General features: G+C 36.9%; 1 protein-coding gene and 1 pseudogene across 1 annotated transcript in view; both read left to right on the plus strand.

Moving 5' to 3' along the window:
* The window catches only part of ACBD6 (acyl-CoA binding domain containing 6), a 205,527-nt gene that overhangs the window by 131,515 nt on the left and 47,246 nt on the right, over positions 1-26,766 (plus strand). The window lies entirely within an intron of this gene.
* Positions 20,921-21,014, plus strand: LOC119619827 (U6 spliceosomal RNA; annotated as a pseudogene).

The following is a 26,766-nucleotide window of genomic DNA, read 5'->3' on the forward strand; positions in this document are numbered from 1 at the left end:
GGAAAAGGAAAAAAATTCAGGTTATAAATGCTCAATCTTAAGTTTATTTGAATGCTTCATGACTTTCTTGATATATCTGGTCAATATACTTATTCTCTAGAAAATTGAGTGTGGCAGGAATAAATAAGTATGCTGTATCACATATATCAGATAGACATTCTTGAGTGGTGGATGCGAAATACTTTGTTCTAAAGATAAATTTGATGTACCCTTAGATGAAGGTTATGCATTAGAGACTACAATGCCCATGTTGACATGACTTACTGCTCAGAAATCTCTGCAATGGACTGATTTTGTTTCATGCAACTGTTACTTGTCTAACAGTTTATTTTTTAGAATTTTTTTTTATTTTGACATTTTAAAAACTGAGTAAGTTGAAGGAAATATAGAGAATCTCTTTAAACTGTGGTAGAAGGTATTAGTTTAGAGATGGAAGAAGAAAGCAGGAGGTATACGACAATCATCTCTCTCTGTATCTCTCTTTTCTCCCTTCCCAAAATACAAAATTTATAGCCACTTAGTACTTTTAAAATCACATCTTCCCTCAGTTATGCAGTGGATTTTATATAGAGACCAGTCCAGATGACCCAGCTCGCTCTCAGGATCAACCAGCGACAGATCTTGCTGTTGATATGTGTGCCCCTAGGCCTGAAGGGTGGCCAAGGGGCGAGTGAGTGAAAGGTGAGGGAGTGTATTGCATTTGGACAGGTAAACTGAAATGTCTATACTCACATTTGGAACGACCTTTGTGATGTGGGTTGGAGCCCTACATAGGCTGTTCCATTTATACTCTTGCCCCAGGCCCGCACAAATGTTGGGGGAGGACTGCCTACCACCGTGGTAGTTTCAAACCGTTCTGTGAATTCCTTCAGAGATGCCTAAAGGTTTTCTTCCTTTAAACGTTCTTCCTTGAACCTTTACTTATTTTTAGATTAGACTTCTGAATAAGATTTGTTTTAAAAATGAGTTCCCTATAAAGGATTATAAACTATTTTATTAGTGATTGTTGCTAATCTCTTACTGTGCCTAATTATAATTTAAACTCATATATATATATATGTGAAAAAATAGTATATATGGGATTTGGTACTAGCCACCATTCAGGCATTCACTGGGAATCTTGAAATGCATCCCCCTGAAAAGACTCCCTATTCAGTAAATGGTGCTGGGATAACTGGCTAGCCATATGCAGAAGATTGAAGTTGGACCCCTTCCTTACACCATATACAAAAATTAACTCAAGATAGATTAAAGACTTAAATAAATGTAAAACCCAAAACTATTATAACCCTGGAAGACAACCTAGGCAATACCATCCTGGACATAGAAACTGGCAAAGATTTCCTGACAAAGACATCAAAAGCAATTACAACAAAAGCAAAAATTCACAAATAGGATCTAATTAACTTAAGAGCCTCTGCACAGCAAAAGAAACTATCAATTAATAGACAACCTATAGAATGGGAGAATATATTTGCAAACTATTTATCTAACAAAGGTCTAATACCCAGCATCTGTAACGAACTTAAATTTACAAGAGAAAAACAACCCCATTAAAAAGTGGACAAAAAACAGGGACAGACACTTTTCAAAAGAAGACATACATGAAGCCAACAAGCATATGAAAAAAGTCAATATCACTGATCATTAGAGATCATTATCACTGATCATTAGAGAAACACAAATCAAACCCACGAGACACCATCTCACACAAGTCAGAATAACTGTTACTAAAAAGTCCAAAAATAACTGATGCTGGCAAGGTTGTGGAGAAACGGGAACACCTATTCACTGTTGGTGGGAGTGTAAATTAGTTCAGCTGTTATGGAAAGCAGTATGGCGATTCTTCAAAGAGCCAAAAGCAGAACTACCATTCAACCCAGCAATCCTGTTAATGGGTATGTACCAAGAGGTTCATAAATCATTCTACCACAAAGACACATGCATGCGAATGTTCATTGCAGCACTATTCACAATAGCAAAGACGTGGAATCAACCTAAATGCCCATCAGTGACAGACTAAAGAAAATGTGGTACATATACATCACAGAATGTTATGCAGCCATAAAAAAGAACAAGCTCCTGTATTTTGCAAGAACGTGGATGAAGCTGGAGGCTATTATCCATAGCAAACTAATGCAGGAACAGAAAACCAAATACTACACATTCTCATTTGTAAGTGGGAGCTACATAATAAGAATTCATGAACACAAGGAAGGGAACAATAGACACTGACTGGGGTCTGCTTGAGGGTGGAGGGTGAAGGGTGGGAGGAAGGAGAGGAGAAGAAAAGATAACTGTTGAGTACTGGGCTTAATACCTGATGAAATAATTTGTATAACCCCTGTGACATGAGTTTACCTGTGTAACAAACCTTCACATGTACCCCCAATTCTAAAATAAAAGTTAAAAAAAAAAAGGAAAGAAATGTATCCCCCTCGGATAAAAGGGGACTACTGTACCAAGACTTTAGTATTATTTAAGTCCTGGAACTTGGAGTCATTTTGTAAGTATTTGTTGACTAATGAAACAAATTTATTCATTCCCTTATGCAAAGAAATCTCTACATCTGCAAAAACATAGGCAGAGTTTCTGGGTTAACAAAAAGACAAATGCCAATGCAAAGGAAGTCTGAAAATTGTGAAGAAGATGATTAAACCATTATTTACAGATCAAACATTTTGATCGTTTTTCCATTCCGCAAAGTATGTTTTTCTGTATTAGCTCATTGTATCCTTACAGGAATGTGTGTGGTGTTATCCTCATTTTACAGTTGAGGAAACTAAAGCTCAGAGAGGTTATGTGAATTGCTTGAGGACACAAAGCTAGTAAGTGGCGTAACCAGGGTTCACAGCCCCCTGGTATTTTAACTGCAGATTCCACTCTTTTTTTCCTGCATTATGTTGCCGTTGTACTTTATCATACTGACTCAGTGCTTCTAGAATTCATAGCTATCGGATGCGTTTTATGAGGATATAGTAATAAGTTCCTCATATCTTCTATATTATATATAATGAAATTCATATATGTAGATGACATTTCGTTCATCAGGCTTTTCCTTTCAGTGTAACTTTTAACCCATATTCCTATTCACTATTTTCTTTAATCAGTTATTTTTCTGTCAGTTTTATATTGAATAGTCACTTCTTTTGCTAAGTTTATATCTGAGAATGAACAGCTGGCTCACAGTACAGTGTGAATCAAGTTCAAATTACTTTGAGTTCAGAGAACACCCAGTGTCATCTTATTTTTACATCTAACTGAATTATAGGACACTGTCAAAGTGTTATGACCTGCTATAGTAAATTGCTCCTCCTTAATGGTCCCCTGGCTACATTCTCTCTTGGTATTGCTATTAACCAGAAATTGTTGACGTTTTGTACTATTGTAAGCTTGAAAACAAAAGAATTAGTTTTTATTCCCAGGAAAATCTACCTTCTTCACTATAAAGGTTTCTAAATGTCTAAGCTACCTTACAACTGAATCATCACATTTTGTAGTCTAATGTTAATGGTACCCTCAGAATTGAATTAATTCTGTAATTCTTTAAATTTTTAAAATGTCAGGCAATTCTTCCTCATTGAATTCAGGAAATGAGTTTATCATCTGCCTTAAAAGAACTAACTTGTTTGAATGTTGAACTGGTGGATCATTGATGGTTTCTGAGATGTATTTTTTAAATAAGTGTGTACATGATATAAAATATATTTTGGTATGCCTAGTGTTGCTAAACTGTAAATGCTCTCTTAAATGTAACATTATAAGAACCAATTAATGATGAAGGAATTACACAGAATAACAAAATGCTTGCAAATGAGACCAAGCAATTTGCTTAGTTATACTAAGTAAACAGACTAAGTTCTAGAAATGGTCATTATTGCTTTTGATCAAACTGATATAGTGGTTAATGCCTGAAAGATGGGAAAAAGATAATTAAGAAAAAAACTCTTCAAAGAAAAGTAATTTTTTCCATAAAATAATTACTACAGAATACGGAGCATATTTAAATATACTTATGGAGCATATACATGTATACATGTATAGAGATCGTTTATGCACAAATAGATTCAGTAGAAAATTTGATGGCTATTGTGGACTGTAGGTAAACAATGAGATGGCAATGTAGTGTTGCTCTTAGAAAGCCAATTTAATGCTGCCATTATAGTAACAGGAATATAATCTATAAAGGCCAGGGCAGAGTACTGTTATATACGTAGTGATTATTGGGATGTAATTAATATAACACATAAAGCTTACATTTTTGTATTTCAAAAAGGATGTTGATAAATTTGAAGACTCCAGAGAAGGATTTTTTAAAATCAGTAGTTTGGAAATGGAGTTTTTGAGGAAAGTCTCGTGGTCACAAAACAGTACAAGTCATGTGCAGCCCATAGATCTGTTTTTGACACCTGTAGTGTTAGTCCACAATTTATTTATAATTAACTGTCAATTTCATATAAAAGTACAGATTTTAGGCTTCTCTTGAAAAATCTGCAAATATGGCAATCATGGGCACATTCTTCCGTCAACTAGAGCTGAGTACCTACTGCCCTCTATTGACAGGCTTTGAGCTCTTCAGTTTCCCTGACCCAGTTGACCTTAGTCTTTTATATTTTTGCCTGAAGACTTTTGAGGAGTTTATAACCTTGTGTTTGGAAAGACTGTGTTTGGAGTCACGTTACCTGAGTTCCAATTTCTCTTCTGCCACTAACTGTGTGACCTTGAATAAATAATAATTGCAAAATCTTAAAAGTAGGAATTGGTCAGGCGCGGTGGCTCACACCTGTAATCCCAGCGCTTTGGGAGGCCGAAGCGGGCGGATCATGAGGTCAGGAGATCGAGACCATCCTGGCTAACATGGTGAAACCCCATCTCTACAAAAAATACAAAAAATTAGCCGGGCGTGGTAGCAGGCATCTGTAGTCCCAGCTACTTGGGAGGCTGAGGCAGAATGGTATGAACCCTGGAGGCAGAGCTTGCAGTGGCACACGCCTATAGTCCCAGCTACTTGGGAGGCTGAGGCAGAATGGCGTGAACCCGGGAGGCAGAGCTTGCAGTGGCACATGCCTATAGTCCCAGCTACTTGGGAGGCTGAGGCAGGAGAATCACTAGAACCCAGGTGGCAGAGGTTGCATTGAGCCAAGATCGTGCTACTGCACTCCAGCCAGGGCAACAAAGTGAGACTCCATCTCAAAAAAAAAAAAAAAAAATGTAGAAAAGAATTTAAAGATCATCTGGTTCAACTCCCACGTGATGCAGGACTCCTCTCCGCTAAATTTCCAAAAGATGGTTAAGCCAGCTAGCCTGTCTGAAGATTTCTGTTTACTTCACAAAATAGCCTATTCTGTTTCAGAAAGCGCTAATTATTAGAAATTTCTCCTACCTGTTAAATCTATGTCTGCCTACCTATAACTCATTCTGGTTTTGGTTCTGACTCTTAAAACTATGAAGAAAAGCCATATCTCCCAAGTGACAACCATTCTGTTATTTGAAGACAGTAGTCATTTTCTTCCTAAGTTTTCTCCAAATTAGTTTCACCAATCTAGTGACTCATTACTGAATTGAATCAGTGTCCCTTTTTTTTTTTTTTTTCTGAGACGGAGTCTCGCTCTGTCGCCCGGGCTGGAGTGCAGTGGCCGGATCTCAGCTCACTGCAAGCTCCGCCTCCCGGGTTTACGCCATTCTCCTGCCTCAGCCTCCTGAGTAGCTGGGACTACACAGTGTCCCTTTTTAAACATGTAACACTAAAACCTTACATTATGTAAGATGTCTTATCACTGGTAAGGAACAGGGTAGAGCTATAACTTTAAATAGATGTGACATCAAAGGCAAGGTATCTGCCTTTACTGTTCCTCTTAAAGGGTAGCTTATTTGTAAAATGTGCTAGACCATCAATGAGTGAATGGTTTTATAGCAAATCACTGTATAGATGTAGATATTATATGAGCTCAATATTAGCCAGACAAGTTATAGAGTTTCATTGTGGACTTAGTGCCCAGTCTTTATGGTAGCTTTGTTTTAAATATTTGCCATCCCTTTTTTTTAAAAAGGTAAAGAAAAAGCAGGAAAAAAGGCTTAGACACATCTTGTATTCTTGTTGGTATTATGGCATTTGTCAGTGTGTTCATACTTTTTAATTTTCTAGTACTTGCCGACTTAATCCCATGAGCTCACTTCTAATATCAGTAAAGGGTATGAGCTGTCTGTGTGGTTCAAGCTGCCACTTGAGGGTTTCTCCATCTTGTGGAGCTTTCTAATGGAATTCAAGGTTCTCTCTAAGGGTGAGCATTACGAAGCCTTCCCTGGCTGCTATGGGAGGAGGAAGTGCACCATAGGTTCAAGGACACATGTGAAGTTTAATGTGCACAAGCATACTCCCGCTCCCGCTCCTGCTCCTGCTCCTGCTCCTGCTCCTGCTCCTGCTTACTCTGATTGGCAAGGTTAACTCTGAGAAGCTGCTGCTTTTTAAAGTGATTTGATTAGACTTACCACTTCATTCCTTTCACTCCTCCCTCCCAAGGACCAAACCACCACTTTGTCTTTGCAATCTTTGCTTTGCCAGTTACATTTTCTCTCCTTTTTTCCTGCTTTTGCATCAACTTTTAATATTTTGTAAAACAAAATAAGGAACTCGAAAGTAAAGTAACTTGCCTCACTGAAAGGTTTGACATGAAAAATTTCCATATTTTTGTTTTCTACACTTATAAATTACAAATCTCTTATTTCATTTTCACGTACCTCATAATATAAGGAAAAATAGAATTATTATTTACATTAGTTCACTTAGATAATTCCACAGTCCTCTATCATAATTTATTTTGTACATAATGAATTCTTTTCACACAATTCTTTAAAAAATAACCTTTTAATTACAAAAACTTCTACAAGGTGCAAAAATAAAGAGAATATCTAGTTTCAGCAATTACCAATTTGTGGCTAATCCTGTTTAATCTGTACTGCTATCTCACAGCAGTGATCGTTAACCATTTTAGGAAGAATATGAGGAAAGCTATGAACACCAGAGAAAAAGGACATAGATGTTAAATTTTTGCAAAATATGTTAATAAGTTAATACATTTGCCAGAGCCCTTCCATGGATATCCTAGGAATGCAAGAATTCAGAGTAAGAATCCCTGCATCCCAGCAAAGAGAATATTAAGGTTTCTCAACTTTTCTAGTCACCTGAGTGTTGGGATTTGGGATTAGCATAGATTCTATGCCAACAGTGATGAAGTTAAGCCAATGGCAGGATCTTTGTAATGATTAAATATTCATTATGTAATTTCTTTTCTAAATATATTCCTTACTGCCATGTTTAGCTTCTTTTCCCTTTGGTTGCTTATTAGTTTGTCTTTTTTAAATTAGTAGTATTTTTACCAGCGTTGATAGATTTGGTGAAGACTTTGAACCTTCTCAACTCTTAAGGCCTACCAACTGAGAATTTTATCTGGAGCTTCTGAGTTATCATTGCCAACAGCTAAGAAAGAAAAACTACATCTCCCTATATATGAAGGATAGAATGATTAATAGTGAATGCATTAGGAACTTAAGTAGTAAAACTAGGGTTTCCATAAAAGAAGATACTAGCACTTGAATATGAATTCTAATTATTAAAGCATATTTATTTAAGGTATAGAGATAGCTGATTGTGACATGACAAAATGGTCATGTTTCTTTTTCCCATCCTGTTTCACCTCCTTTTGTCAGCTGGCATTTGGTCTCCCTTTGGAGCAGCTGTGGTCATAGGGTGAACTCAAAACATAGCAGTTAGTAAAGTGGCACTAGCAGCCTGAGGATTTCCCTGTAGAACTCTCTCATTGTTGAATCTCATACCATCTGGCCCTGATGTGAGCTAAAAGTACTTTTTAAATACACGTAATAAAAGAATAGTTGATATAACTTAATTATTCATTATTCCATTTGAAAACACTAAGTATTTTGCCTTTAGCACAGTCTCTTTTCTCTCTCTCCCTCTCTTTTTATTTGGTGTGGAGAGCTAGGGAATGGATAATGTACATTTCTCTCTTTAGTATGATTAAAAATATTTCTATTAATGTGATGATTCAGGAGAGGAACCACCTTCATTTATAGATAGTCATGTGTCTATCTCGGAGTAGATTCTCATTTTTTTAAAGTTCCCTATTGTGGTGTTCCCTCTATAACAATTTGTGGTTGGCAGTACTTTTAATATTTTATTGAATGGGGGTGGGGGGAAATCAACAGCAACAATATAAAACCTAGAGTGTTCAACAAATACAACAAAATAAAGATATGTTCAAAGAAAGTGTAGACTACCTCTTTATTATGTTTCTAAGGATGTATGTAATCCATATAACATATAAATAACCCTGGTTTTATTAATTGATGTTTCTGTAGTGTCTTGAAAGTTGTAAAATGTGGGATTTTACCCCATTTTAGGCATTTATCTGCGTGGCTTGGGAATACACAGTATCTGTTTTTGCTAGATAGCGTCTCCATTGGAAGGCTGTTGAATGCCTAATCTCTGTGCTCTCCTTTGGAGTTGGCTTTCTTCAAGGCCAAATCCCTTAAGAAATTGTTCGAGAAGCTCAACACAGAAGCATCACTTATAGAAGTGTACTAATCATTACTTTTAATACATTTTAAAACATTTCTTTTAAAAAAGTGTCTATAAAATTTGTTTAAAATATTTTACGATTCCATTATGTGTTTACAGATTCTACAGATATTTTACAGATTCCATTATTTGTTTGTTATTTGGCCTGAGGTCTCGTTCTCTGCTCTTTGAGGTAGCACCCTGACATCCTCTCAATATAAAGAAGCCTAAGCATATCTAAGCACCTGTTTAAAAATAAAAAAAAAAAAAAGTTGCTTGTAACAAAAACTGTCCCACCTACAATTTATTAAACCTTGACATACTGCATTACTTAAGAGTTCTCAGAGAAAATTAAAACCCTTTTGACTGGGCTTTGCAATGCAGGGAAATTTTTAGTGACATTTAAAAGGTTTCTCTTGTGTTCCTCTAATGGGATAAATAAAAAAGGCTTGTTTTAGCCCAGCAAATGGGGGGACAATCCAATTTCCTTGATTCCATCAAGACACTCTTAAAGCATTAGCTTGTGCAGTAAAAAAAATTCAACTGACCCCCTTTGCCTGATGGCTTTGAAAAGTGTCCTGATGTGTAGGTATTTGCCCAACACAGCATACTTGCTTATTACTCTTCCAACACATCCGTTGATGGAAAAACCTTATGTGAAGCTCCAATAAATGTCAGTTTATGTTATAGAACTATAAAAACAGTACACCAGACTATAATGCTCTCCTTGATGGGTAGCCTTTCACTTGAAGATGAAAGGAAATTCTGCCAAGTATGTTTAAATTTTAAAATTAAGGAATAAGATAATATTATTTTAAATAATATTTTAGTAAATTTTTTGTCACATTTAATTACTTCACAAAGGTTGACTTCTATTTTTCCAAAAGATAGTGCTCCTTTACAGAGAATTTACTAGCATAGGGCAGTGGTTCTCGATTGTTAGACTGCATTAGAATTACATAAAGCTTGTTAAAATAAATTGCTGGGCCCCACCCCAGAGTTTGTGATTCGTTAGGTCTCTGGTGGAGCCTGAAAATGTCCGTTTTTAACAAGTTCCCAGGTGAAACTGATACTGCAGGTCTGGGACCCACAGTTGGAGAACCACTGGCCAAGGGGATGTGTGAAAAGAGATACCTCGGATTAGTGATTCAGATTTTGAATCAAATCAGTTAGTTCTGAAAGTCATTAACATCTGAGAGCATCCTAATGGGTGAAAAATGTGCTGATGGATACCAATACAGTCTTGAGTGGATGGGCATTTTTTGGACATTTGTCTTAATTGGCAGTTTTTAAAACCCAGTCTGAAGGGGGGAAATCACATGAAAATAGAACTTTCATTTTAGAGAAGGTGCAGAAGAGAAAACTTGGGTCCCTGTGTGTTCTTTTAAAGAATAGAAACTGAATGTGTTTTCTATAACCAATTGCATAATAAAGCTGTTGTTTATATCCTATTAAAAAAGTTCTTTTTATCAAAACTTCTGCCTTTAACTATGTAAAAACCCAAAGTACCCTGTTATTCAATAAAAAATTAAAAAGTATGTTTGATATTCTGATTTTTAAAAAATTGATTATTTTTACGTAGTAAATAATTGTGTTATCCAGAGTATCTCACTCTCTGTGTCCATAATAATTTACCTAAAAATACTTAGGATTGATGTGTAATGGTCTCCTCTAGAGTCTAAAGAGTTACATGCTATTTATTCATCTGTTCTTAAAATGCACTTTGGAAATAAATAGGAGACCAAAAAAAAAAAAAAAAATCACCATTATTTGACAAGAAGAAATTCTAAGAGAGAGAGATTTGTTGACTTATCCAAAAATCATAACAGCAAAACAATAATAAAAGAGGCTTAGGAACCTAGAATGGACCCTACTGAAAGAAGGTAGTCCAGCAACCAGTCTCATTTTCTTCTGGTGGAAAAATACATATGATGATGAGTACATGTATGTCTTCTAAATGTCTAAAATGTCTAAATACTTGGTAGTAATTCATAATTTTCTTTTGTTTAACACTTTTCTTCCATCAGTCCAAGTAAATTCCATCCTAACAAATCCTTTTCATAAAACAATACAGGCATCTTATATTTGCATGACACTTTGTATTTTTACAGGGAGTTTTACATACATTGATTTCATGTCATCCTCAAAGCTATTTTTTTTAATGGTTTCCTTCTAAAGTCCTGGAAATATTGTACAATAGCGATACGGGGAGGCCAAAAAAAATCCATCTCACTCGTATTATAAATATTTTTGTTTTATTTATTGGCACTGTCTCCTTTTAAAAAATATATGTTGAATTTGTGACTAGCTTTCAAGTAAAATAAATGTTATTTTAAAAGAGTTATCAGTCGCTTTGTGCTTCCTTTGGGATTAAGGGTACTATCTGCATTACTTAAAACTCAGTGTGAAAATAATTAAAGGTGACTTTGAAATTGCCGTGGGTTAAATGAATGAAATCAGGTAATCAGCACTTTTCTGGAGCCCTTCTGCATTTCCCTAGAGTCCTTGAAGCCCTGTATTTTGTGATTCCCTTCCAGCACCTTTCTTGTTTTTTTTTTTTTTTTTGTCCTCAGCAAAGGATAGGTAAATCAAGTCAAATGATAATTTTCCACATTGTACTGGTATTATTAAGCTTAAGTTTACCTCTGGTGCAGTGAGTACTGAAGATGGAGTGCAGTGAAGACTGTATAGAGGAGGTCAGTGCAGAAGTGGTAGCAGTTAATCTCTCCACTGCTCTGATATCCGACAGCTGGTCTGACATGGGCCTGGTGCCAGCAGTGTCTTTACAGGCTTTGTGGCAGAGATTATTCAAAGGAGATTAATCCCTCTAAACCCCTTATATTTTAATTATTTCTGTATGTATTTATAAAACCTGCAGTCTGCTAGTTTCAGGACACAACTGTTCAAGCCCTCATCTTTAACCTGGTTTCCATAATGAGACAAAATATATTTCTTTTACCACAAAGAGTATATCGTTGATTTGATTTTGTTATTAAAATTGTTTTATTTTGGGGTGTTTTTTGTTTTTGGTTGTTTTTGGTTTCTGTATGATATTGCTAATGTTACTTTTTTTTTTTTTAAGGATAACCAAAGTAATATTACTTATTTTAGAATATCTGCTAAAATGCTGTGGATTTCTTTCCTTTTTTTTGGTTTTTTTGAGATGGAGTCTTGCTCTGTTGCCCAGGCTGAAGTGCAATGGTGCGATCTCAGCTCACCGCAACCTCCACCTCCTGGGTTCAAGCAATTCTCTTGCCTCAGCCTCCTGAGTAGCTGGGATTACAGGCACACGCCACCATGCCCAGCTAATTTTTGTATTTTTAGTAGAGACGGGGTTTCACCATGTTGGTCACGCTGATCTCGAACTCCTGACCTCAGGATCCCCCTACCTTGGCCTCCCAAAGTGCTGGGTTTACAGGTGTGAGCCACCGTGCTCAGCCCTAAAATGCTGTTTTTGTATTACATGATAGAAGTCTAAAGTTGCAGACATGTAGAATGTGAAAACCTCTCTGTTAAAAACAACATGCCCTTCAAGGAATTTTTTTTTTTTAATGGCTGCCATACTTTCCAGCATTGTTAGGCAACTTTATCCCTGACCAGGGTATCCAGAACAATGATTTCTCTCTGCCCAATTTATGTTATTGAGGGCTATAAAATTTTACCCCAAATTCAAGAGTTAACACAATAGGAACAACCAAAGAATTACAAGAGCTTATGAAATAAGCTCTGCTGGCAAGAGCATCAAGTCTCTAGCACCATGAAAGCCTTGCCAAGTCTTTCACCTGTAGGGAGGCAGTTCTGCTTCTTCATGCACACTGTTGCTCCTTCTTTCATATACTGAGAAGAGGAAGACTTTGAGGATCATCTTCCTGAAAGTCTTCCAGCTTCTAGGGAATCTCTAGTGAGACCTGTCTTGATGTATGCTGGTGTGTTTGTGATATTTGTATCTTCAAAACACTTGTTTTAGATCATTTAATCTTAGTATAAAGTTGCTGTTTTGATTATTGAGGCTGTCCTCTCTTCTCTTAGTTGTGTTTCTTCATGCTTATCTGAATGAATGTTGGCAGCATATTTGGGGCAGGGATGCAGAGGGATCTTGGCTAGCCAGAATATTAGTAGCTTGTGTTTTATTAACCAAATCGAACAGTACTTTTTGCTTGTGCTCTAGAAATGGGAATTAGACTTTAGTATCTCAAAACTTGCCATTTCTTTACTTATTCCATTTGTATCAAGGAGCATAAATTTAAGCACTAACTCTGCTGTTTGGCATGCTATCAAATGGGGCAGGTGATTTAATCTTGTTGAACTTGACTTTCCTTATCCACAAAATATAGCTACTAATACCTACCTTACTTATTTCAGGATGTTAGTTTCAAATAAGTTGGCATATATAAAGTGTTGTGTAAAATGATATATAAATGTTTTAATTTTCTTAAAGAACAGCATGTCTGAATCAAGAAAGATCTGTGGAAAGCTCAGTAGTGTTAAAAATATTTTATGCTGTTGATATCTTGTAAATGATTTTTTTTAATTGGTGTTAGTTGAGCTTTTTCCTTGTCTCTTTCCAAATAATGTAATCTTCTCTTCCTGTTAGTCATTGTTAGTTTTCAAAAATGTCTTTTACTGTAATGGTTATGATAGAAGTGTAACCGTAAGGAATTAGATTATAATATCATTATACCTAATATAAACAATCTTATTTTCCCTTTTTTTTTTTTTTTTGAGACAAGGTCTGACTCTGTTGCCCAGGCTGGAGTGCAGTGGCTTAATCTTGGCTCACTGCAACTTCCGCCGCCCAGGCTCAAGCCATCCTCTCACCTGAGCCTCCCAAGTGGCTGGAACTACAAGTACACACCACCACAACCTGGCTGATTTTTATGTTTTGTTTTTTGGGTTTTGTTTTTTTGTAGAGATGGGGTTTCGCCATACTGCCCAGGTTGGTCTTGAACTTACGAACTCAAGCAATTCACCTGCTGCAGCCTCCCAAAGTGCTGGGATTACAGGCGGAAACCAGCATGCCCAGCCAACAATCCGTTTTCATTATATGATATATTATCATATTTGAACTGATCTAAACTTCCTGTATATACAATGTTAATTTTAAAAATTATAACAATAGGCCGGGCATAGTGGTTCACACCTGTAATCTCAGCACTTTGGGAGGCTGAGACAGGTGGATAGCTTGAGCCCAGGTGTTCAAGACTAGTCTGAGTGACATGGTAAAACCCCATCTCTACAAAAAGTACAAAAAATAGCTGGGCATGGTGGCACACACCTGTAGTTTCAGCTACTTGGAAGGCTGAGGTGGCAGGATCACCTGAGTCCAGGGAGGTCAAGGCTGCAGTGAGTCGTGATCATGCCACTGCACTCCAGCCTGGGTGACAGAGTAAGACCCTGTCTTAAAAATTATAACAATAGGTCGGGCGCAGTGGCTCTTTCTAATCCCTGCACTTTGGGAGGCCAAGGCACATGGATCACTTGAGGTCAGGAGTTCGAGACCAGCCTGACCAATACGGTGAAACCCGTCTTTACTAAAAATACAAAAAAAATTAGCCGGGCATGGTGGTGTGCACCTGTAGTCCCAGCTACTCAGGAGGCTGAGACAGGAGAATCGCTTGAAACCCGGGAGGCAGAGGTTATAGTGAGCCGAGATCGTGCTACTGCACCCTAGCCTGGGCAACAGAGCAAGACTCCGTCTTAAAAAAAAAAAAAAATTATAGCAATATGACAGATTCTGTTCGAAGCTAGGGAAATCCGTAGTTAGAAATTCTTATATGACTTGAAGACAATTGGAATATGCATCAAAGTTTTAAACAGAGTAGTGGCTTGCATAAGACAATGCTTGCAAAAGGGACGGGAGACTAGATAAATTATTAAGGAAGCTCTTGTAGGAGTTAGTGGTTTAGGAAGTGAGGGCCTGGATAGAGTTCACTAGTGTAGAAAAAGAAGGAACCAGAGATATATAGTACAGAAGGAGAATTCAATCAACCTCACTTGATGAAAGATAATATAAAAAATAAAAGAGAAGTTGAGCATGACTTCAAAGCCATGGGCAAAAAAAAACTGATCTCTGGTTTTGACATGGCTAATTTTAGTGAGCTATTATGACATCCTTGCTGAAATCTCCTAAAGAAAAAGAAAATTCAGTACTAGACATGCACATAAAGATGTTTTCCAAAAAGAATGGTAACATATTCAAAGAGAAGAATGAATCTTAAGATCAGAATACTGTAAAACCTCCATATACATATGAAGATATACAGAGAAACCCTTGAAATTCCAGTCATATTTAAGAGCATAACGTTGGGAGCCAGAGACCTTCTAAGTTCTGCCTCTGCCACTTACAAATCATGTGACCTTGGACAAGTTACTTAACCTGACTAAGCGTAAGTTTCTTCATTTGTGAAATGAGATAACTTAGTACCTATTTCATAAGGGGGTTGGGTGGGATTAATAAAAGAACTCATGTAAAAATTGCCTAGTGCAGTAAACAGCATTAGCCACCACTATCATTGTTTTTACTCACAATTGACATAAATCTTTTTTGTCATTGTTACATTGACAGTATATAGCATGCAGAAAGGTATACAAAATAAGATATTATTAAAGCCATCTAGAATACTGCATCTTTGTGTGCTTTACTATTCAGAGACTGTGCTGCGTATGTCTTTATTATAGAATTCTAATTCGTACTATAGAATTCTAATCCAAGTCATACGTGACTTGGAGGACGTGTTTTGTTCTTATTCTTTTAAAACTATATCAGAAATAAGACCTTGTTATTTGGTTCTTAGTTGTACAGTCGTACACAAAAGTTGTTAAATTACAGAAGGATAGCGGTACAGCAGGGGAATAAACTAAAGCTGACATTTATTGAGAATCTATTCCGCTTAATACAGTCATTCATTCTTCTTAAAATCAGTCACTTATACTAGAAAAAAAAGCTCAAAATAGTTTTACCTTTGAATGCATGGGTTTTGTTACTTTTCTTTCATTGGCAGTCCTACTTTATCAGGGCCCTAAAGAAAGCAGCTTATTTAACATTTCTTTAGGAGACCCGGGAAAGAATTTAGGCGGCAAGACTAATGTGTATAGTAAAAGTAGAAGTAAAAATCTTTCCGTGTTTTTAAACGTTTTTTAAAATTACCATATCCCCTAGTCCATAGCAAGTGTTTAAAAAAAAAAAAAATACCATATAGGGGGATGGAAAGCTTGTGGGTGGTGATGAAACCACATTTGATAATATTTATAGGCAAATAGTTATGAATAAATTACAGTACTCAAAACTGACATTGTAGCTTCAGGGTAAATAGAGGGTTAAATCTCTGAGCTGTAGAAGCAGATTGTGTTTTCCTTTTGTGATCTGGGCTGACAAGACATCAGTATTCTATTCATCTGTTGGGAATTAGGCTGTTAATCCAATCAATGACTCTTGAGTGAGCTGTGGCCTACCTCCCCCACTGGGGAACAATCGGATCAAACTGCAGATTGTTTAAGAGCACAGTGCTGTCCTCATGTCAGGTGGAATTCTCAAACGTTCCCTGGTGAATTGGGGATAGGGAAAGCTGTCTTGGCCCATTTATCCTGCTCCTTAAATAACCAGGTATCTGCCTTATCCATACGAAAGCATTTGGCAGTAGTGACAACAGGAATGCAATAGAAATCCATTAACTTTAACTCACAAAAGTGTGGATGAAAGGGAGGAAATGTTTTCAAACACCCACAAAACAATCTATATTAAAAGTTTTTTTTGCTTTCTTGATATTTTTTCTGTTCCTTAAACCTTAAATCATTTTCTTTGCTGGGCCTTTTTTTTTTTTTTTTTTGGTTATTAACTGTATTATGTTACTGAATTTTTTTAACCACCACAAGCTCTTTTTGTATTTTTACCCTGCCCTGCATATATTTTTGTAAGTCAGCAGGGTACAAATAAATTTTTAATATAGATTATGGGCACACTAATTAAATAAAATTTTAATTTTAAAATATCTTTCTCTGAGGAATGCTAATTAAATACAATTTTAATTTTAAAATATCTTGAGCATACATAATTCTGACATCTTTTGCAGCCTAGCAAAATTTGATTTCTAATTACTGATTTAATAGGCCATTAAGTACATTTGGAAATTATTATTGAACTGATTGGATAGATGTTCAGAGTTGCAGTTGTCTTCTATGAAATGCTGCCCAAATTTTTTCTGTTAACCAGTAAGGTGACATGGGCTATCACAGAGTAAAACATCTAAAATGACGAAAAGAAATTCTTGAGAAGTACTTACTAACCATGAAGATAAGCTTAAATAATAATTTTATTATTTTCTGTCTGTATTATGTAAGAATATTGCAAAAAGAATTTCCTAAGTCAGCCAAATTTATCCATTCATTCTGTGGATATTTAGTGTCTACCTTTTATGTACCCCATACCTCTTCTAGGCATTAGAATTATAGTAAACAAGAGAAGATTCGCGTTCTTTTGGAGCATACATTCTAATGAAGAAAGTATGCCAAAAACAAACAAGATAATATCAGTTAAGTTCTAAGAAATAAAATAGTGGTGGTGACTAGGCACGGTGCCTCACTCCTGTAATCCCAGCACTTTGAGAGGCAAAGGCAGGCAGATCACGAGGTCCGGAGGTTGAGACTATCCTGGCTAACACGGTGAAACCCCCGTCTCTACTAAAATACAAAAAATTAGCCGGTCATGGTGGCAGGCGCCTGTAGTCCCAGCTAGTCGGGAGGCTGAGACAGGAGAATGGTGTGAACCCGGGAGGCAGAGCTTGCAGTGAGCCAAGATTGTGCCACTGCACTCCAGCCTGGGTGAGAGCGAGACTCCGTCTCAAGAAAAAAAAAAGAAAAGAAAAGAAAATAGTGGCGGTTACTTTAAAGAGTGATCAGGTAAGACTTTACTGAGAAAATGACAAGCTGAGAATTCAATGAAGAGAAGTTGCTGTAAGTCGTGATAAAAAGTCCCTGAAGTAGGAATGAGCTTGACATACCAAGAACAAGCTACTTAAAGGTACACTATTCTCCAGGCCAGTAAGTTTCAGACCTGGTTATTGAATTTTCTTGGGAACTTTGTAAAAATAAAGGTATCTGAGCCTTCATCCTTAGATATGCTGATTCAGCAGGGCTGAATGGGATGTACCCTGTGTATAAAGTACAGTGAACAGTGTTGAAAATCTTATATCTAGTTAATGTAGTTTCTTCCCTTGTACATATCACACACTTGCTCTATTGGTGCCTTTGGTCATGTTTGTTTACCTGTAATGTTTACCCTTATTGTCTCTCACATACTTCCATCCACACTGTCTCAAATGCCATCTGCTTTTTAAGACCCCCTCTCAGTAGAAAGCAGAGTAACACTTGCATTCTTCCAAAGAATGTTGAACCCAAATCTAACAAAACCTATAAAAAATGTGGCTGGGTATGGAGGCTCACACCTGTAATCCCAGCTTTTGGGAGGCCGAGGCGAGTGGATCATCTTAGGTCAGGAGTAAGAGACCAGCCTGGCCAACAAGGTGAAAACCTCCTGATCCTCAGGAGCCTAAGGCAGGAGGATCACTTGAGCCCAGGAGTTTGAGGCCAGCCTGGACAACGTAGCAAGACCTCATCTCTAAAATAATAATAATAATAATAAAGCATTCATTTATTCACCCATTCACATTGTTGTGCAATCATTACCACCATCTATCTCCAGAACTTTTTTATCCTCCCAAACTGAAAATTTATGCTCACTAAACAATAAATGCCCATTATCCCCACCCCACTTCCTGGCCACCATCATTCTACTTTCTGTCTCTGTGAATTTGACTACTCCATGTACCTCATGTAAGTGGAATTGTAGTATATTTGTCATTTTGTGTCTGGCTTATTTTATTTAGCATAATGTCTTCAAGGCTCATGTTGTAGCATGTGTTAGAATTGCATTCCTTTTTGAGGCCGAATAATATTCAGTTGTATGTATGTGTGTATATACCATATTTTGTTTATGCTTTCATCTGCTGATGGATATTCATATTGTTCCAACCTTTTGGTTATTGTATGTGATGCCACTGTGAACATGGTTATAAAAATACCTGTTCACGTCCCTGCTTTCAATTCTGGAAAGTGGAATTGCTGGATCATAAGATAATTATCTATTTAATTTGTTGAGGAATTGCCAAGCCCTTTTTACAGGAGATACACCATTTTACATTCTCACTAGCCATACTTGAAGGTTCCACTCTCCCCAAATCCTAGCCAACACTTATCATTTTCTGTGTTTTTGATACTAGCCATCTTAATAGAGATGTGAAGCAGTATCTCATTGCCCTATCCAAAAAAAAAAAAAAAGTAATATTGGGCCAGACACAATGGCTCACGCTTGTAATTCCAGCACTTTGGGAGGCTGAGGTGGGCAGATCACGAGGTCAGGAGATCGAGATCATCATGGCTAACACAGTGAAATCCCATCTCTACTAAAAATACAAAAAGTTAGCCAGGCGTGATGGCACGCACCTGTAGTTCCAGCTACTCGGGAGGCTGAGGCAGGAGACTTGCTTGAACTTGGGAGGCAGAGGTTGCAGTGAGCCGAGATTGTGCCGCTGTACTCCAGCCTGGGCGACAGAGTGAGACTCCATCTAAAAAAAAAAAAAGTAATATGTGGCAGGTAACTGACAGCACCCAGATTAAAGGGATACCTGGAAAGTAATATAAGCTATAGAATGACATAAAGATGTCTAGATTGAGAATAAACCTGTATATTTTTATCACTTTTCTATGGAAATAGATATCCGTAATTCATCTATATTATATTTCATAGGATTATTTATTATGGTTAAGAGTAATTACTAGAAATTCTGCATATAGATTACCATAATAATAAAATCAACAATATAAACAGCCCTGAAATTATTAAATTTAACTCAAATATTTTATTAAATACTTACTCCATGACCTGGATACAACAAGACACTAGGAGACACAAGAGGTATAAACTGTGGTTCCTGCGCTGACGTCGTTTACTATCTAACTGAGACAGTAGAAAACTCTTTAAATTACTAAAGAACAATTATGAGTCAGACTATAATCAGATCCCATAATGAGAGATCATCTGCAAGTGCACTGGGAGAGGTAAGAGGGAAAAAAAGGGAGATTATTAGGGGGCACAGTAGTTAGAGACATCGTCAGTTATGAATTGCGGCCTGTCTTGTACTGTAAAGGCTAGGTGATATTTGAATGAAGCTGAGGTGTGGAAAGGGATAGGTGGCAGAAATAGCTCAGGCAGACTGTGGAAGCCATAAATACTCAGATTAAGGAATTTGGGTGAGTGTGGAGGTGTTTTAAATTAGCACTATAAGGAATTTTTTAGAGTGATTAGTAACAGTGTACTGTTACTAGGAAGAAAGGGAATAGGAAGGAATACCAGTGAAGATACCCTTGTATTAATTTTGGTTATTGATGTTTAATTGACCAGGGATTTGTGTTTCAGGAACAACAATAGAAAATATTGATTGATTTCTCAGATACCTGAACTAGGGTCTCTTCACATTGAGTGAAATGCTGGGAAGAAATCAGAATTAGGAGTCGGCTAGGCATGGTGGCTCACATCTGTAATCCAAGCACTTTGGGTGGCCAAGGTGGAAGAATCTCTTGAGCTTAGAAGTTGGAGACCAGCCTGAGCAACATAGCAAGACCTCATCTTTTCTATTAATACAAGTAAAAAAAAAAATTAGCCAGGCATAATGGCCTGCCTTTATAGTCCCAGCTACTTTGGAGGCTGAGGCAGGGAGATCGCTAGAGCCCAGGAGATTGAGGCTGCAGTGAGCTATGATTGCACCACTATACTCCAGCCTGAGCAACAGAGCAAGACCCTGCTCAAAAAAAAAAAAAAAAAAAACACTGGAGAGGATTGAAACACCTTTAGTTGTACTATTATTGTGTAGCCTGGTTGATTACATCAAAATTATGCAGTTGTTAGCGGGGGGGATTAGGAGAATACAAATAGAAAAAAATATATATTTATGTGATTTTCTGATAGCTTAAAGATTTCATAACTTGAGGAAAAAAAATCAGTTTTACAGTGACATTTAGAGGAAAAACCGAAGAAGATTTGAAACATTAATAAAACTCTGCAGGATAGAAAGAGAAGCTAACAAGAATAGGAAGTGATTTATTTCAGGATAAAACAATATTAAAGAGGAAGGCCCACTAATAAACAAGGTCATATGAATCAAACAAAGCCCATCTTTAATGGAAAAATTAAATCCATTTTAAAAAGCTAACTTTAGTGGTTGCTTTGGCAACACATAAAATTTATTATACTAAAAAATTATTTATATGTTTTATACTAAATTAAAAATTTTTACTTATGTTTTTTATTATACTAGAAAAACGGAACAATACAGAGAAGATTAGCATGGCCCCTGACATGCAAATTCGTGAAACATTCTATTCTTTTTAATAAGTAAATAAAAGCTGACTTTGTAAGAAGAATTAAGTTAAATAAAGGATACAAAGTTATGATATTAAACAAGTGATAATGCTCTCGCAGCATCCTAAAGCGGGTTAAAAAAACTCAGGAAAAATTTTCCCCTTTGCCTATAAATGCTGTGAATAACGTTTTTACTGAAAAGGGTAATATTCAATTATATTTTTGATTCCTAATGATATTTTGTCCTATTAACCTGAGAGAAAAAAAATTATAAGAGCAAAAAGAAAGCTTGTTCGGATTTTATTTGTTGATATGTTGCCTAATACATTTGTCATAAGTTCTTAGTAAAAGCAGTTGAATAAGTAGAAACTAAAGTTTTAGAAGGCTATGGAATATAGCAGACAAGAAATAAGGAATATTTGTATATCAAAAAATGAATTAGACTGTTTAAAAATTGATAGCTTTTTGGACTGAATTTTTAATTAATGGAGGGTTAGGCTTACAATTTACTTCTCCACTCCATCTAAAGCTATCCTATTCAGACACTTCAACATTCATACTAACGCTGACCAATCGTGGTCTGTGAAAACCTCTCAACCCTGGCTACATTCATTTATACTCCATTTTAACTTACTTGAACACTTAGCATCTTTGAGCTTGCTTCCTGTCACAACCTCAAATTCTGAAACTTCTCTAGATCTTAATACTCTTAGTAGCTCCCATTTCCTCAGTTGTCCTGATCCTACACTTCTTCCTGCCTTAACATGCCTTCTAACTCAGCCTGAACCCCAGGATTAATCATTTCAGTTCATTTTTTGAACTAAGAGTGGTGGTGCCAAAAAACAGTCCAGAGCTCTTGTCGCTTCTGTATATTGATTTATTTGCAAGAAAAAGACATACTTCTTTCTCCCAGAGATAACTGCTGCTACTTTCATTGCCATCAAAGTTTTATTTTTAATTTGCCCAAAAGGAACATTAAAAGACAATTAGATCCTAGGATATTAATATTCTCATTTTTTCTTTCATTGTATTTTTCTTTTGTGCATTTATTCGTTCAGCAAATATTTATTGGCTGCCTACAATACACTAGGTTCTGCAAATATTTATGCTGTCAATAGAAAGTACCTCTTTATACACATACAGTATTTAAAGATGCAAATGCCTAAGAGAGAAACAAGATTATTAATCAGACCATCTAGAAATGCTTAGAATCTCTCTCTCTCTTTTTTTTTTTTTTTTTTTTGAGACGAAGTCTCTCTCTGTCACCCAGGCTGGAACCACCTCCCAGGTTCACGCCATTCTCCTGCCTCAGCCTCCCGAGTAGCTGGGACTATGGGCGCTGGCCACCACACCCGGCTAATTTTTTGTATTTTTAGTAGAGACGAGATTTCACCATGTTAGCCAGGATAGTCTCCATTTCTTGACCTCATAATCTGCCCACCTCAGCCTCCCAAAGTGCTGGAATTACGGGTGTGAACCACTGCGCCCATCCTAGAACCTCTTTATATATGCCTGCTAATCAGTCATCCGTCTAAGCTTGAAAACTTCCAAGGATAGGGAATTGAAGGAATATTAAGGTAGCCGTTTTAAGTTTGAAAAGAGCTTTCTACCAGCTGAGCCAATATGGTGAAACCCTGTTTGTACTAAATTAGCTGGACATGATGGCAGGCACTTGTAATCCTTGCTACTCAGGAGGCTGAGGCGGGAGAATTGCTTGAACCCCCGGGAGGGGGAGGCTGCAGTGAGCCGAGATTATGCCACTGTACTCTAGCCTAAGCGACAAAACATGACTCTGTCTCAAAAAAAAAAAAAAAAATCTTTCTGTTGAAAAATTAAGTGTTTGACTCCTTATAATTTTCTCATACTCTTCCTACTTCTAAAATGTATAGCCGTATAGAAGCAAGCAATTTTATTGTTTTCAGATATTTCGTCTTTCATTCCTAACATGACATGATTTAGAGTTACTTTACCATCCAGCCAAAGCCTATTTTAGGCTCTTTATGTATATCTTTCAAGGTACTTTTCACCCACAGCTCTTTGCTACTAACACTGCAGGAATCATCTGACCCCAGAAAAGAATAGCTCTGTATTAGTTTGGGTTTGGGTTTTTTTTTTTTGTTTTTCGTTACGGTTTTTTTGTTTTGTTTTGTTTTTTGTTTTTGAGACAAGGTCTCACTCTATCACGCCGGGTGCAGTGCAGTGGGATGGTCACAGCTCACTGCAGCCTGAACCTCCTAGGCTCAAGCAATCCTCCCACCTCAGCCTCCCAGGTAGCTGGGACTACAGATGCACACCACTATACCTGGCTAATTTTTGTGTTTTTTGTAGATGCGATTTTGCCATGTTGCCTGGGCTAGTCTTGAATTCCAGAGCTCAAGTGATTTTCTTGCCTTGGCCTCCCAAAGTACTGGGATTACAGGCATGAGCCACCATGCCCAGCCTGCATTAGTTTTCTATTGCTGCATAATAAATTACCACAAATTTAGCAACTTAACACACATTTGTTTTCTCACAGTCTCCATAGGTCAAGCATTATGGCATGGCTTATCTGGGTCCTCTGCTCAAGGCTTCATAAGTCTTCATTCTCATCTGGAATTCGCAGTTCTCTTAGTTATTTGAGGCCATCATTCCTAGACACCATCCCTTTCCTTACGCAGTTCACAAAATGGTCAACATGGCTATTTGCTTCTTTGAGGCCAGCTGTCTCCATTCCATCTCTGCCCTCCATCATGAAAGTGGTTTCCCATCACATTCACTGGTCCCACCCTCACTCAAGGTGAGGGGAATTATACAAGGGCCTGGGTCATCGGGGCTTACTTTGGATTTCTGCCTACCACAAGCACTATCACTTTCCTCATTCTAACAGTATCCACCTATTAATGTATTTCTAAAATTTAATTTGCTTTTGAGTAGCTACATCAAAATTCACTGAGCTCACACTCTACTAAAGCCCCTAAATCTTCTATGTTTCTCCTAAGATTACTCCACGATGTAGTTTGTGACTACTTGGTCCTTGGTACGAGATCTTTTCTCTATGTCTGTTGAATTCCATCTCGTTAGATCTAACCGATCCAGCCTGTCAACACTTGCTATCTGTATCTCTCATCCAGTATGCTTACCATCTCTCTCAAGCTGGATTGGATATCTAAAATTTTAGCTTGAGAATTTCAGATCTCCAGCACATGCTGCTGGTTTTCAGGAAGCTGCTACAGGCTAGGGAGCTGCTACAGGCTAGGTTTTGCTACATTGTAAAACAATGTAACTTTAAAATTTTAAGGTTTTAAAAATTTTCATTACAAAGATAGCACTTGTTCATAATAGAAATATTAGAATATACAGAAAAGTTAAAAAAAATAGACCTACTGTTTACATTGTGGTAGGTTTTTAAAACATTTTTAAATATATAATGTTTTTTGGTTTATTTGCTTGCTTTATGTAGTTTAGATCTTAGTATAAAAACATTTTTATTCCACTGTACGTTAATAATATTGTGATGATGTTCTAAGTTATAAATATTTTATGACCATCATTTAAAATTGCTGCCTAATAATCTACTCAACTTTCCCTGTGTTGCTGGACACTTAGATTGTTTCTAATTCCTTACTATTCTAGATAATACTGGAATAAACTCTTTTTTTATAAGATTTTTTAAATATTTGAAGTATTTTTAGGATACCTTTTTGAAATGCTAAGTCAAAGGAAATGAACATTTTCTAAAAGATTTATACTAATGTATGCTCCTAAGAACAACTAATGGAAGTGCCTGTTTCATAGCACCCTCTGTAAAGGAGGAACTGTTTTGTGGACCTAACAGACTGTGTAAATTTTCACTGTGAAAGTGAAAGGTGAATGAGAATATGAAGGAAAATTGTACTTCTGGTCATTCACCATCAAGGGATTTAGAATAGAGTGGATTAAGGTATATTGAGTTTTTACTGAATAGTGTTACAGAAACAGTGTTCAGTAAGCAAGACGCCCTTCAAAGAGTTTGGCTTTGTTCTTATTTACCTAACTTTGAATGCTAGACCAGCTCAGTAAATTAATACAAACATAGAGAGACTAAGCTCCAGCTTCTCAAAATATGTATAACTTGAAAAAGTACAGCAATCAACTGAGGCAGAGGTAGAGAAGAGTGTATAGTGTTGAAGAGTAAGATTATTTATTCTCTGATGATATGTCAATTTTGAGATTTGGATAATAGGAATTACACAAGCATGCTGTATGTGATACCGTAACTTATGCCACCTATTGTCTTTAACCTGAAAAAAATAAATTTATATATGTATTTATTTATTTATTTATTTATTTATTTATTTATTTATTTTGAGACGGAGTCTCGCTCTGTTGCCCAGGCTGGAGTGCAGTGGTGCGATCTCCGCTCACTGTAAGCTCCAGCTCCCGGATCATGCCATTCTCCTGCCTCAGGCTCCCGAGTAGCTGGGACTACAGGCGCCCGCCACCATGCCCGGCTAATTTTTTTTTATTTTTTAGTAGAGACAGGGTTTCACTGTGTTAACCAGGATGGTCTCGATCTCCTAACCTTATGATCTGCCTGCCTCGGCCTCCCAAAGTGCTGGGATTACAGGCATGAGCCACCGCGCCCGGCCAAAAAGAAAAAATTTTAACTGCATTTCTTTTTATGTGTATTATCTGTGTTGATTCTCCTTTCTCTTTTCTAGTAGCATAGTTGAGAAATACGGATTTTGTTGTTAGAAGGGCCTGGGACCTTGGGCAAGTTATATAATACCTCTGAGCGTCATTTTACTCATTTTGAAAATGGGAATAATAGTATTTACGTAATAGGGTTGTTGTGAGAATGAAAAGAAATGATGTGTGTAAAATTTCCAGCACACAATGGGTATTCAGTCAATGTTTGCTCCTTTTTCTTTCCTTACAGCAGTGGAGTCTCAACTGTCTAACACTGGAAGATTAAACATTCTAGATAAGTGTTCATTTCAGTTAGCTGAACAGTTACATTCTGCCTTTTATTTTTTAACTGTTTTTCTATAAAATACTTTTTCTAAAATATATTCCATACTTCATTGCTTCCTTCTTAAATCATTTTACTATACCATGGGTATTTATAACTGGTGTGAGACATAAGGCTAAAGCTTCTCTTTCTCTCCTGTGTTTGCTGTAATCTACTGGTTGGCATGCAGCCCAGGCCTCTTTATGGCTGGCTATTCTCTGTGGTCTAAAATGTCTACAACTTGCCACCTCTGTCACAGCTTCTAATTTCTGCTGCCTGCTACTGCTGCTACCCCATTCCTTCTAATTGCCATTAGGCTCTGCTGGCCTCTTACCCATTTGTGCTCTTTACTCCTTGCTGTTTTTTAACTTTTCACTTTTCAGTCTCTTTTTCCTCTGTTGCATCTCATATTTTATAGGCAAAGACAGGCCTTTCATTGCTTTCTCAAACCAACTAGAAGAATTCTTCTATACAGAGCCAACTGGTCACAACGTGTCTAATATGGTCCTCATCAGCATTTTTTCCCTACTCTGGGCCCTATTCCAGGTACTTGAAAATGCCAAAAAATCAAGAAAGTCAACTATATTTATTTTTCTTGCAAGTAGTTTATTTTTCTTTTGAGATAGGGTGTCTTTCTGTCACCCAGGCCGGTCTCAAAACTCCTGAGCTCAAGCGATTCACCTGCCTCAGCCTCCCAAAGTGCCGAATTACAGGCATGAACCACTATACCTGACCTGTTTTTTGTTTTGTTTTGTTTTTGTGCTTACTTAACTTTTACTATATGCAAAGTTTTGTGCAGATACAAAGGAT

This window comes from Chlorocebus sabaeus, chromosome 25 (assembly GCF_047675955.1).
Source record: "Chlorocebus sabaeus isolate Y175 chromosome 25, mChlSab1.0.hap1, whole genome shotgun sequence".
Lineage (NCBI taxonomy): Eukaryota > Metazoa > Chordata > Mammalia > Primates > Cercopithecidae > Chlorocebus > Chlorocebus sabaeus.